We start from the raw sequence: 13823 nt of genomic DNA, 5'->3' as shown, positions 1-13823 counted from the left end.
GTACTCTCCAAGACCTGAAAGCAGACTTTCATTCATCTATACATTTTCTATAATTACTTGTCCTTATCAGGGTGACGGGAGGGCTGGAGCTTATCCCAGCTGACATTGGGCAAAAGACGGGGTATACACCCTGGACAAGTCACCAGCTCACACAGGGCTGTAAGCTGATTTTAATGTGCAAAATCTGCACATTTACCTTTTATAGTCCATCTGTGCTAGATTTTGGAAACTCTTTTTTTGTATGTATACTGTATTGTTGTTATATATTGCAGCATAATGCACCTATTTTACATAGCCTACTTCTTATTTTCTTTTTTCTTAATTTCCCATTCTTACATATAGATTTATTTTGTAGAAATGGAGCATGTAGAGATGTAATGCAGTATTTCTTATCCTGATTCTCAAACAGTTCAAATACTTGTCTATATGACTACACCGAGCACACATTTTACCGTAAAGTTTAAACCTACAAAGATGAAACTTTGCTTTGACTGACTGTGAAAAACACCTAAAACTAAAAGTTTTGTGCCTCCTCAACAAAATGACCATGTGGGGACAATCCAAGGAGCACATCAACAACAGAAATCTCTAAGCACGCAACATCTTTTCTAACAAACAAACACACACACAGCTTACAAGGATGTTTACGGCTCAGTTTTGGGTGGTTGCTTTCTGTTTCCCCTCTAATCTCATTGTGTCTCTGCTGGCCTCTGATCTTTGGCATTTTCCACATTCCAGCCATCTGCTGGTCTCTCATTTGCCTGGCAGCACCCCAGGAGCACTAAACTAAACAGACTGCTAGCAACCTCAGCTTTCTCTGTCTGTCTGTCTGTCTGTCTCCTCAGTCATAAAGAAAGATATAGAGAAAAAAAGACCGTAAGAAGTCTTGTTCAAACCCACTCTTAACGTCATTGTAATAGCTTTTACAGAACGACACTTTCATCAACACATTCCAATACGTGCTGTGAGAACCACAGAAAGTGATGAACAATTATGCGGAGGGCACGATGACATGTCATTCGGGAGATTTATTTGGTCTGGTTTGAGTGAAAGATGCACCGTATCAAAGCCACAGACATGATATGTTTTCTCAAAGACGATATTAATCTGAAAGTGAGAGTCAGTGGGAGAGGTTTTGAAGCCCGCAGGGGCAACTAATTGTTGAATATTTAATGGGTCACCACTACAAAAAAGGACAGATGAGCAACGAAATGCCGCTGTAACGTCAGACATTTTCCATAGAGAAAGGTTATGTTTGTTTCCTCTCTGGTTTGTTAAAGGTGAAATGCATGAATGTGGTTGAGGAGACAGGATGTTAGAAGGTCATACAGTGGTTCTATCACTTTCACAATCTCTCCCCACGTCTGTTTTCTCTCACTTTCTTTCACATTCTTTAACATCAGGAATTTTTTTTCCAGGTTAGAGAGATGTTTGAGCAGTTTTTCAGCGGTTTGTGAACAGTTAATTTGGTCTAAATGTTCTCAAAACAAGAGAACAACACTAAGAGACTTTACAGTAGCGTGATCAGTAGAGGTTACGATGGGATATGGCAGGTGTGAGAACCTCAGACTTCGGTGGAACCTCATGTACTGCAGTGACGAGCGGGAAGGGCTGGGGGTGGGCATCTGTTTCCTGTTTCACAGAGCGTGAAATGATGCAGTTATCTATTTTAAGTCTTATATTCAATGTTTCGAGGGTTTAATATTATCAGCCAGACAAAGCAAGTCAGAAACAAAACAAAATAATACTGTTTATAATACTAAAACTAACACCAGCCAGTGCAGTAATGTTAATAATCCTTATAGTCACTATATCATATCTTATTGGACTTTCAGTGATGTAAGGAGGAGTTGTCAACTCAAATAATGTGACTTCACCAGTTTCTTCTCTGCTCCATGTGTGGATCCTCCACACACTCCGCGCTAACTTGAATAAAGTGCTTTAAATGTATGACTCTTCTAAACTTTCCAAATGTTATTACACTGAATGGATCAAATTCTGATTATGTGTGGAGGCTCAAACACTCAAAGGAATGTATCTACTGTTTTACTGATTGTATGGAAAAAACTTTTGGGGGCAGTTTGCATCACATGACAGATGCTTGTCAATATATGGTTTCGTCACTGTTTGTTGCTTTTCCTGGGGCCTTGGGGTGAGGAATATCCCAGAGGTGCCGGATTGCCTTTCCAGATTGTTTAGGGTGACTTAAACCTTCAAATGATCAGACTGAAAAAAGATTTTGTTCCGTTTGTTCATATTGTCCCACGCACGCCGCCTGTTAACAGTGCCAGGGTCTGTCCCTCTCCTGTGTGGGCCAAGGCAGATTTGAGCATTCTCTCTCGCTCTTTCTCTCCAGATGTCCGGATAAGGATGTTCCCATAGCTTATGAATATGTAAATGATTCATTTTATCTTGTACATATTTAAATTGTTTGTTTGATCTTCCTCATCCTTCTGCAGATATTTAAAAAAAACTTAAAATAAAAGTTAAAAGTTGTTTAGCTAAAGATTTCTCTGTTTGCTTTTCATATGGCCTAAAGTGATCTCTCTCTCTCACTGCAACAGACCCAAAGTTTTATGCGAATGATTGATTTCAACTTTGTTAAAAAGACGACCAAATTTTAAGGATAATAGATAGTTAGCTGATGAAAGCACGATAGCACGATTTTTTTTGTCCATTGCTATTTTTTTTGTTCTCCATTGCAATTTTTTTTTTTTTTTTTTTTAAAGTTTATGTTCTACCTTAGTACTTGTTTTAGCACATTCTACTTTAGTACTTTTTGTAAATATGTACACTTGTGTTTTCCCTCCTTGACTATTTTTTCGCTGCTGTAAACAAGTGAATTTCCCCGTTGTGGGATAAAAAAGTATTATCTAATCTAATCTAATCTATCTAATTGCAACCTAATCTGTAGCAAAACACTAGTTAGATGCATTTCGCTAACATTAACTAACTTGACTTGATGTGATCTTTTAACAATCTTCAAAATGTGGTTGTTTTTTCAACATAGACAAGATAGATGAGGGCCCCGTGTAAAAAAAAAAAAAAAAAAAATTATTTGAGTTCTGAGTTTAAAGTAAAAGAATCAAACTCTAATAAAGTCAGAACTCAAATAAATATTTCACATGTGGCACTAAACCTCCTCGAGATGTAGCATAATACATGTACATGAAAGAAGAAAGTTGACCAAGGGTCTGATTGCTCAGCTGTTATTGTGGTATGTGCTTAAAGCCCCAAATTGATGTTTAAGTGTTCACATATACATACATCACATATGTCTAGCCTTATATGTCACATGTTTACCAGTATGTGGCTCAACAAAGGTTAAAACTAATATTTTCAGGTATTTTACAGTTTGTCATTTTGACAAGCAATAAAAAGTGGTTGATGACTCACCCTGAGCCGGGGGCGTATACTATTTATGCATCCAATGAATCGCTTTCTCGCTTTTGACGCCATCAGAGCCGAGTGTTTCCTGTTTGATACAGTCTGTGAGTGATTCTGAGGGCTGCTCACTGATTGCTGAACAAAAAGTTTATAACATAATTCAGTGATTTCAGGGAAACTTGATCATATTTTATACAGAATAGTAGCTGATTTTTCCCTTTGGTGTCCTCTGACTGCTAAGCTTCAGCTCTATGTGATTTACAGAGTTTCCTGAAGGCACACACTCAACACTTTATATCAGGGTAAACCGATACCTATTATACTATATTTTTTAATTAAGTTTTCTATAAAACATTTGAAAAGCCCATTATAATCAAAGGTGCCTCGTGGTATACACTGACCCAAGTGCTGAAGTGGGTAAAATGACAAAACAAAACCATCAGTCAGTATCTATCTTTACTTTGCTTATCTAAAGCGCCTGTATTACAAATAGTCAGACGATTATATTTTATCTGTTTAATAATTGAAAAGCTTTCAAAGGTCAGTCTTTAGGGGAGTTTTCACAGGACGATATTTGAATGACACATGTTTTTTTACAGTGACAGGTTTGAGACAACAGACGCACTGACTAACACTTGCACCGACGCACAGTTGTGAAATCTGACCACAAGAGCATCAAACAGGGCACAGTCTGACTTCCTCTGTGCTGTTTACAGCAGCCTGCAAACACCTGGCAGTACATCATAAAGCACATGTTTTTGCATATTTTGGTTTGGGGGTGTTTTTTTTTGTATGAGTGCTTTACTGTCATGACATGAATGTATTTCATGAAAGAGAAATTCAGAAGAATGACAGAAAAAGAGAACAAGCAAAACAAAACCAAAAAAAAAGAAAAAAAAAGAAGGCACTTTAGGCAAAGCAACACACCTATTTACAAGAATTACCTACTATAATGTGAAATGAGAGAGACTCAGACCGAGAGGAAGATAGAAAGAGAAAAAAGAGACGGAGAGAGAGATAAAGTGGAGGAGGGAGAGGAAGAGAGGGAGGGGAAAAAAAGGGCTGGGGTTTCCTTGCCTCTCCCTTCTGCAGTCTAATCAAAGTAATGACGCAAGCAGAGAGAGATGATACACACATATGCATACACAACCACACACACACACACACACACATACACACAATGCAATTGCCTTAAACCATCACCCAGCATTTCACAAACCGCCCACGGCTGTCCGACTACATCACTCTCTCCCCTGTTTTGTCCTACCCTCCAGACAAGTTCCCTCACATCTCTCTCTGTCTCATTCATCCCTCTTTGTCTCCCAGTCTACTGCCCCTGTTATTCTTTCCTTCTCTTTTCTACATTCATTTATCTTTCATCAGCTCAGCCTTCTGCAAAACCACTTCCAGTAAATGGATTGTGTGTGTGTGCGCGCGCGTGCACGCATTTGTGTGTGCTAGTTCCTAGGAACTCCTTTTGTTCTGAGTTGAACGACTGCAGATACAGAACAGAACATTCATCTATGATTTTTAGTGACATCTTTGTGTCCACATGTGTTTGCAGGCCTGTACACCTCAGCCATCTGTCACACTACATATTGACCCTGCAGCATTTTCCAGGAATATTATTATTACCTAGTTTCTAAATTTGACATCTGACAATTGGCTGTTTGATAAACTCTCCCTCCAAATGGCGTTTGTCTAGTCCGCTTAGCAGCTGTAACTTGTTAGGCCTGTCAAGTCTTGGATTTGTCCACAGTGTACATACAGTAGTAATGGCTATAAGAAATATTTCATTATAGCTAGGTTTCGTTTTGTGTCAGTGATTAGTTTGTCCATTTTGGGCTACTGTAGAAACATAGTGGACTCTGTGGAAGTGTCTGTAGTAACAAAAAAAAAACCAAGTGATTTTACACTAACGAAACCAGAGTTATAAATATTACATTGCATTTCTGTCATATTCTGTAAAGAGAGCCCCCTAAATCTGACACACTTGACCTTTAATTCGTATTTAATGGATCAGTCATTTCTGTGAATTTATTTTGACATACAGCGACATGGGCTGATTTGCTGCTTATCTGTGTTTTGTGAGTTGGTTTCATAGCACTAAGCTTGACACACGGAAAAAAACATCAAAGTCTGGAACATTTGGAGGCAAGTGGTGACAGACAGGTCACGGAGGCAGCAACTTATCTCACGTATGATTTTTCTGAAGCTGCTGGCAAGATGCTGTGTGTGTATTGTTACAGCGTGTGCTGTCTAACCACACAGTGTGTGTGCCCTGTTCCTATTCTGGGTGTGTCAATGATGAATGGTTTTTGTGGTATGCCTCATATTATTGCTCATAACATTTACTCTTAACCATCTGGGAAGATGAGAAGAACAACTCTCTTAATTATAAAGCCCTTCGTTCAATGTGCAATATAAATGTGAGCTGTATATGACAGTAACCCTCATTAAACATCCAAATAACCAGTAAGTATGAGCATACTGCTATAAACACTAGAAAATCTAGTCAGCACGCCCCAATATATTTGTTACTACACATAGTATTTGCTGAAAAAAAGTCTAGATTTGTATAGAGGTTTGGCAGATCCTGAGTATGCAATCAAAAACAGTTTAACGTTAGAGTCCATCTGCACTAAACTAAAATGAGAAATGATAACTTTATGTATACACCTAGGCCCACAACCTTTTGCACATCCGATTAGATTGGTCTGTGCTGACCTACTGTACTACTGCTTTCCTGTTACTCCCATGGCTCTAATCTCTTGTCTTTATTTCCAGTGTATTTACACAGAGCTGGACATGGTACATTATGTATTTGCGCATGATCCTCAGTAATCACACAGAGAACGCTTTGTTTTCCCTTTTAAATCTCTTTATATAATGTTAATGAATTAGTCTAAATCTCCCTCTCTAATTCTCTCTCTCACCCACCCTGTAAACGAGTTTCTACCCATCAAATTGTTTTATTGGCCGGCTAACTACTCTGTTCTGCACCACTTGGAATGAATTCAAAGCCTAACCCGCTGCCCTGATAAGATATAAACTCTACAAATCAGCCGCACATTATGTTGTTGCCCATATTGTAATTCCAGAGGAATGTTTGGACATTTATGTTGTAAAACAGCATGAATGAAAGTCCAAAGATTATTCTTGTTATGACCCGAAGACTACTGGTTGTAAAATCAAATATACAACCTACAATCCCATGTGAGGCTTGCTACGATGAACATACAGGCCCTCAATTAAAAACACATTTACTGGACAATTGTTAACCCACAATCAAAGCATTCACATTAAGACATTAAAATCAAATACTGTCCCAAACAAACTGGGGAATTAGCTAATTTTGTTCATCCAACAGGGCCCAGTCTGACTGATAACAACAACATACGGTGATTCTGATGGCCTCCCCAATATGGACCAACAGGGGGAGCCGTGTCAAAGTAGGAACACGAGTTTAAGGTTTGAGTCAGGCCTCTGTAGGTTGGACGAGAGAAGTTTCTTATTCTGGAAAACTTTTGATAAAACATAAAGTACAGTATGTTGCAACCTGAAAATAAACATTTTGTTTCATTCAAAGTCAGTATTTGTTTTTGTTTTGTATATTTTACATTGTTTACATTTACATTGTCATTTAAAACTGAACTGTGGTAACCTCAAATTGACCTGATTGATATGAAGCCCACAAGAACCAGATAGATCTGTTATTTCATTATATATTTATACTCATCACCATAATGAATTATTAATTTACTCTCACATAAAACAAAAGTGGCCTGGCTTTCAGATGTGATGTATCTGATTAGTGTGATCAAAGACAAGCATGCATAACATTTAGGGCTCTTAACAGGAGGAAATAAGAGTCTGAATAAGTATGAAATCTATGCAGCCTTGCATGAAGTACAAAAAAAAAAAGCCACTAGAATAACAAATAGGCAAAGTGCTAAATATGCACCAGCACTGAATTGTTCTTAATAAGATGAAGCACTGTATCAGTTACATGACGCACATAGACACACAAGGGAACTCACACCTTTGATGTACATACACAAACTAAACACACCAGACATACACGTGATGGGTGTCTGCATTTAAAACAGCCATAAGTGTGCCAGAGAGCGCGAGAGAGAACAACAGAGATTAGCGAGTGAAAAGAAGCCTCCCTCCTCCCTCCACACACACACACACACACACACACACACACACACACACACACGGCCCTGAACCCTGACCTTTGAAGGAAAGCGACAGATGGGTCTTTTTCTTTGGCCAGGTCCCTGCTGACAGCTGTCCGAGATATAGGGAGGTGAGGCGGTTGTGTGTGTGTTGGGTTTTGGGGTTGGGGGGCGGGGGTGTAGGGAGACGGTCAAAGGTCAAACATTCCCTGGAAGAAAGAATTGAAGCACACGCAAATTTATATGGACGTGTTCAAAACGCCACACGTGCAGGCAGGCGGGAGCTCACGCCTAATCTTTCATTCATGTTAGACGCATCCATATTCATAAATGTTTCTGTCTGCTTCTGTCTGACGCTCTCTGTTAGTCTGTCCATCTGCCTGCCTCCATGACCCGTCATCATTCCTCTCTCTCTCTAATCAGGCTATTGTCTCGCCCTGATTAGTCTGGGCTTCCCCCAGCAGCTCAGAAAAAAGCAGGAAATATCTCTGACATTTAAACCTTTTACTACAATAACCCAAATCCAAACTGGTGTGTACATGCAGGTCAGTCCTGTAATTCAGGATGCACAGTGCTTCCCCCACCATGTGCAGGGGTTTCCCTTCTCCCCGGTCTGGACTCTGGACATGTCTGTGCATGTTTGAAAGAGGAAGAGAGAGATAGAGAGGGAGAGAGGGGGAGATCAGAGAAAGAGAAATGCAAGCCAGGTTATGCGGCTACACTGTAGTTATCACAGTCAAGTCATCTTCGGACCATTCAACGCTTTGCTGTCAACACCAGTTTTCACACTTTCTTCTAATCTTAAGCTTCTCTTCAGCCAACCTTGCATTTTAGGGAGGGGTTGACACAGACAGTGACAACATATAGAATTGGCCTCAGTTGTTGAAGTCACTATATGTTTAAAAATAACTTGATTTGAATTCATTTCTCTCTACCAAACAATAAGTAGATGCCTGTATCCTACCTCTGACTGTACAAATGTAAGTTGGAGTCTGGCTTTATGGAGCTAGATAAGAGAAATCTGTCAACTCATACACAGACTGAATTTGTCATTTTGTCTTCACCACTTGCTGAATAAAGTCTGTTGTTATTCTGGTAATATTTACAGTATAAAGTCACACCATAAGTGAACTGATAGCCCTCTGTGATTTTGTGTTATGTACATGGCAGGGCAAGCAAAGAAAGTCATACATTTTAGTATTGTTAGTTTTGTATAGTTTGGACCAACAATGTGGATAATTCTTCAAAAAGAACTAAAATAAATACATGAAGGTGTAGTTGAACCCAAATATATCTGAACTCGGTCTTCTTACCACCCCAAAACTGCGTCATTTTATAGTTATTTTGAAGAAGTTATTTGTGGAGTCCATATCTTCTGCCTAATGGAAAACCACAAATAAAATCTGCTGAACTGCTGGGACCATCTGAGTGCCTCTGGTGACCCAGATGCTTAATATATAGCAGTGTGTTTTTTTTTAAGACTGCTTCTCAGGGATGAATATAAAAACACACTTAACTCGTGCATTTTGTGTCCTCATATTTGTTTTTTTTACTTCCCTAAAACTCAACAAAGGTTATAAATAGTTTATGTTGCCAGGGAAGCTATACTCTCAAACAGGAAAAAGCTGAAAAATATGCTAGTTTTGAGTTTACTTTACGAATCAATATTTATGCACCAACAACGAATTACATGAAAGGTGACATTTTAAGTGTTGAAACCAAAGATAATTATCACTCAGTTCTAATCTTTGGAGCTTATCTCCTTTTGACACCTTTAGCACTGTGGGAAACTTCAACTAAATGCTGCAAAATAAGTAAAAGTGCATTCAAAAGTCTACTTAAAGGTCCAGCGTGTAAGTTTTAGTGGCGTCTAGGGGTGACACTGCAGATTGAAACCAAGTGTATACCTTTCACCTCACAATAAACTACAGTGGTTACACAATCTATCTGACATTTGTCAGCTCAGCAGAAAGACACCACACAGACCAACAGTAACACTATAAAATGCACAGCCGTCTCATTCATTTTAATGAAATGACTGTGTTGATGCATCTGGAAAAGATGTTAACCTGGTTCAACTTTTGCTGCAATGCAACACGTCATTATTGGCCAACACACCTCAATGAACAACTGAATACATGCAAGTGCACATTTGAGGCAAAATGATATTGTAAAGACAAAAAGTATAATGACTATAAATTTCTGCTTTATATCAATGTAAATTTTGGTGTATGACAAGTTTAAAATTTATGGATGTATTACTCAAACAGACGCCCTGAGTCATATTTCATCCAGGCATTGATGTCTGTAGCAACATGCACACACCAGTGTAGCCCCTAACACTTTCTAACACTTTCTGTGTGAACACATGGAATAATTCTCTTGCATTAGCCATAACAACTTTCACCGCCTGTAAGCTTGTTAGAGTGTTCCTTTGCCACAAAAGTTACCAAAAAAGGGATTAAAAGAGTAAATAAAGTAGCATGCACATGCACAGCTACACTTATTATTCGTGTGTCTGCGTTGCAACATGTGGATGTGTTTTGTGGGCGTGTGTGTGTTTTGTGGGCGTGAGGGAAAAGTTTCTGTTTGCCCAAAGAACTGGATTTTAATTCAAGGTTGATTATAAAGCAGCAAGGTAAAATGACAATAGAAACAAATGCCGGAGACAGACAAGGTCAAAGAAGTTTGGCAGTGAAAATCTTTTAACACAAGGTTGATACTGGAACACTGACACAAGTGAAACTGACAAAGAAGAAGGCAGACAATGACAGCAGCAATAAATCAACATTCCTGCTATGAAAAGCTACAGTTTTTCGCACCTGAAACGACTTCAGATAAAAGAGTTTTTCATAATGGCAGCAAACCAGTTTCGCTTCATATGAACGTGAGAATCTGACTTGTTTTTGTCAACTCCATTGTCTGAGTTGTGTTTAACTGATGTCTATCAGACAAGCACTATGTATTTATTCCCCTTGATCCTGTGTGAACCCCTTGAAACTTGTCCCAACCTGGAAATCAATGTAAATTCCAGTGTACCAGCACAGAAGCACACAAATGAATGTGTCACTATTAGTGTGCCCCTTGAAGGGTGTGGTAATATTGCAAACACAGACGACTTGTTTAAACAGGTGGTTTCTCCTAATCCAGAGTGTTGAGCAAATTGGCTCTTTAAATTCTGGCAAGTTTGACTGGGATTCACATGAACACACAACACAGAAAGACAATAATCGCATAAATCGCTGGGCATGGAAGAGCGGTGTGACAGATGAGGAAACTGCAGACTACTTTCTGATGGCACAGATAAATGTGACAATTGATATAGCTAAATACGTACATCCACACACTCTGCACAGGCAACAATTAGATATTTCCTAGAACAATGACCTTGCAGCTCTGCAGAATGCTACTTTCTTTTCCATTTATAGACATTCTCACATTTTCACAACATGTGCAGACTCTTAAACTATTTATTGGACCAATGGCACAAGATAAGTTTTCCACATTCTTCACCTACTGACAAGCAGCATTCCAGCCAAGAAACAGGTGGGTTTTCAACCAGTTTGCAGTGACACTGACTCATCTCGGTTCTCCCTAAAAGAAGAATAAAAATTGTGCTTTTAGAATTTCCTGGTTTGGTACAATACAGCCTGTTTAAATAGTGCTTTTGAACTCTATTGCTGTTAAAGTTTAGTTCAAGTTTCAAGCTACTTCTTAGTGCATTGCCACATTTTGACAAAGTCTGCCCGAGCTGTTCAAGTTTTGAGCAAGAGCGCTGAGATTGACTGTACTTTTACATTCACTAAAATCAATTTTTACTACTGTTTACTGTGTGTTTTTATCCAAACATTAAAAATAGTACTTCAATAAAAGCTAAAGACCCTCACTTGGCACGAAAGCAGAAGAGCTTAATTTGCAAACTACTCAGTGAAAACAGCTGGTTTGGTAGTTCATCAACACATTCCTTTGAGCCCCCCCCCCCTATCTTGTCTTCTCGGGCAGGCATGCTAAGAGGACAGGTGTGAGCCCATTGCCTCCGCACATGCACACAGCGGGTTTGGGATTTCAATAATGTCATTCAGCAGAGCTGAATAGGAGTCAGTAGGGGCCCCGCTCTGTCCTGCGCCTCTGGTTGACAGACGAGCAGCCGTGTCTTTGTGCTGAGCCGAGGGGCCCCGGATTGCTCAGCAGAGAGGAGGAGGTGGAGCAGGAGACGGTTGGTGGGTTTATGGGGGGGTTGCAGTGGCAATCACCGTAGTCTGTAGTCACTTAGAGAAGACAGGAGGGGCAGGCGGAGGAGGGAAAGGAGGTGGAGCGGTGGCGGTTACGGTTTTGTAGGCCTGAAATGGTGGCAGCCGTCGAGGCTTAAGGTCATGTGTCAAGTCAGTGTTCACTGCTTTCGTCATAGCAGATGGAGTTTTTGTGTGTCTTTGTGTGTAAAATGCGCATCCACTGTACTGTTTGGACCCTTTTATTTTACTGTTCCTATACACTGTCGGCCTGTTTAAAATAAGCTTGTTTGCTAGCATCCATGTACATATATGTGCATATGTGTGTGTATTTGTGTGTATATGTGTGTGTGGAGGTCAGGGGGTGGGGTAGGATTAGGATTGGGTGTGTGGGGTAGGATTGGGGGGGCACTCTGGTTGATCCCACCTGCTGAGGACCATACAAAGCTTTGCAGTGTCGACTTGCCACAATGCCCCAAAGCTGCTGCTCCTGCTGCTGCCTCGGAGCCTGCTCCATTCAAAGATTCTTTCAGTTGCGACCATAATAAACACTTCTGTAAAAGGATCTCTACACCCAATCTGCCAGGGGTCATATGAATATTAATACATGGCACACGCAACTGCTGCTCCTACTGCTGCTTGAGTGGCACCAATGCACCCTCCTTTACAAAGCTCAGCTTGGTTTTCCAAATCCTTTGCAGCTTGAAGCACAGACACTAGTTATAAGGTCAATCTATTAAAACCCCTACAGCCCCAATAGTTGCCTGTTGTTACTGAGAGAATGTTAAATAAACGCCAGCTATGAGGGATGTTGTTAGTGTATTGTGTACTACCTGTGAAAGTGTGTTAAAAAGTACTGTAACTATGTGCTGTGGTGGTCAAGATGTGACCGTGAGATGAATTGCTTTGTAATTCTTTCTGTGATCATCATATTAGCTTTGTTACCTTTCATTTTTAAAGAAAGTCTTTGCTCGTAGATTAGGCACAGTTAGCCTCTCCAACTTAATTATGATGGCTCATGTCTTCTAAAACCACAATTCTCGAACTGGGTTTACTTAACGCTCACTTACATTAGGTTTAGGAGATTAAAAACTTGTGACGCACCACGTAATTCTGACACAGGACGCATTTGCAGCTCCCACGGCTGATCTAATTAGCACAATGTACACATATTTTAGTCTGTCCAGTTTTTTAGGCGATGCAAAGGCCAAACTTCTTATTGAGAACAACGACGGAAGACCAAAATGCGTCATGTGTCTTCAGGTACTAGCAAATGAAGTTATGAAGTGAGTCAAGCTATAAAATATAAATAATAATAAATATAAATAAAACTTTTTTTTTATCAGCGTGAGGATTATAAGGGTGGTCCTTGGAAATCTTTTTCTCCTGTAAGGCCCCAAAAAGTGAAAAAGAAAAAAAAGAGAGATGTCATAGCATAGCGTTTCCTTGGCAGATAAGGAAGAGTAAACAATGGGTCATGAGGCCTCGTGTGCAGTTCTCCTTCTGACTACATGTCAGTTTATGACCCAACACTGCCAGCACTGTTTCTACATGTAATTCTATTAGAGTATATGATTAGACTATATCTATCTACTCTGCACATCATCTTTTGCATGTCAGTCCATGCTCCTCTGTAGCTCTTCCTAGTTTCTTTATTTTCTTAAAGTGTGTTTTGGGAGATTTTCATGGATCAAGAATTTAATTTGTCGTGGAAAATGTGTGATTTGAGATTTCTGGTGATATAAAAAAACGAACTTTAATTGACCTTCCTTCTGGCGTGAGTCCCATGCATTTAGTTTTCTAATGATTAATCATCTAATTGCAATACCAGAGAGAGATGAGTGATGAAATAAAGGCGTAATCTGAATGTGAGACCTTGAGGAATGTTAGCTGAAATTGTTTGATGTATCACACAGCCACATTCACACATAAATAAAACCATCTCATCACTAGTCATGCTTTTAGCCAACTCTAAACCACATTTTCAAAGATAATTTGAGCACAGGAATCCACAGCGTCTCAC

This window comes from Larimichthys crocea, chromosome XII, assembly GCF_000972845.2.
Source record: "Larimichthys crocea isolate SSNF chromosome XII, L_crocea_2.0, whole genome shotgun sequence".
NCBI lineage: Eukaryota > Metazoa > Chordata > Actinopteri > Sciaenidae > Larimichthys > Larimichthys crocea.
This window is presented reverse-complemented; position numbering follows the sequence as displayed.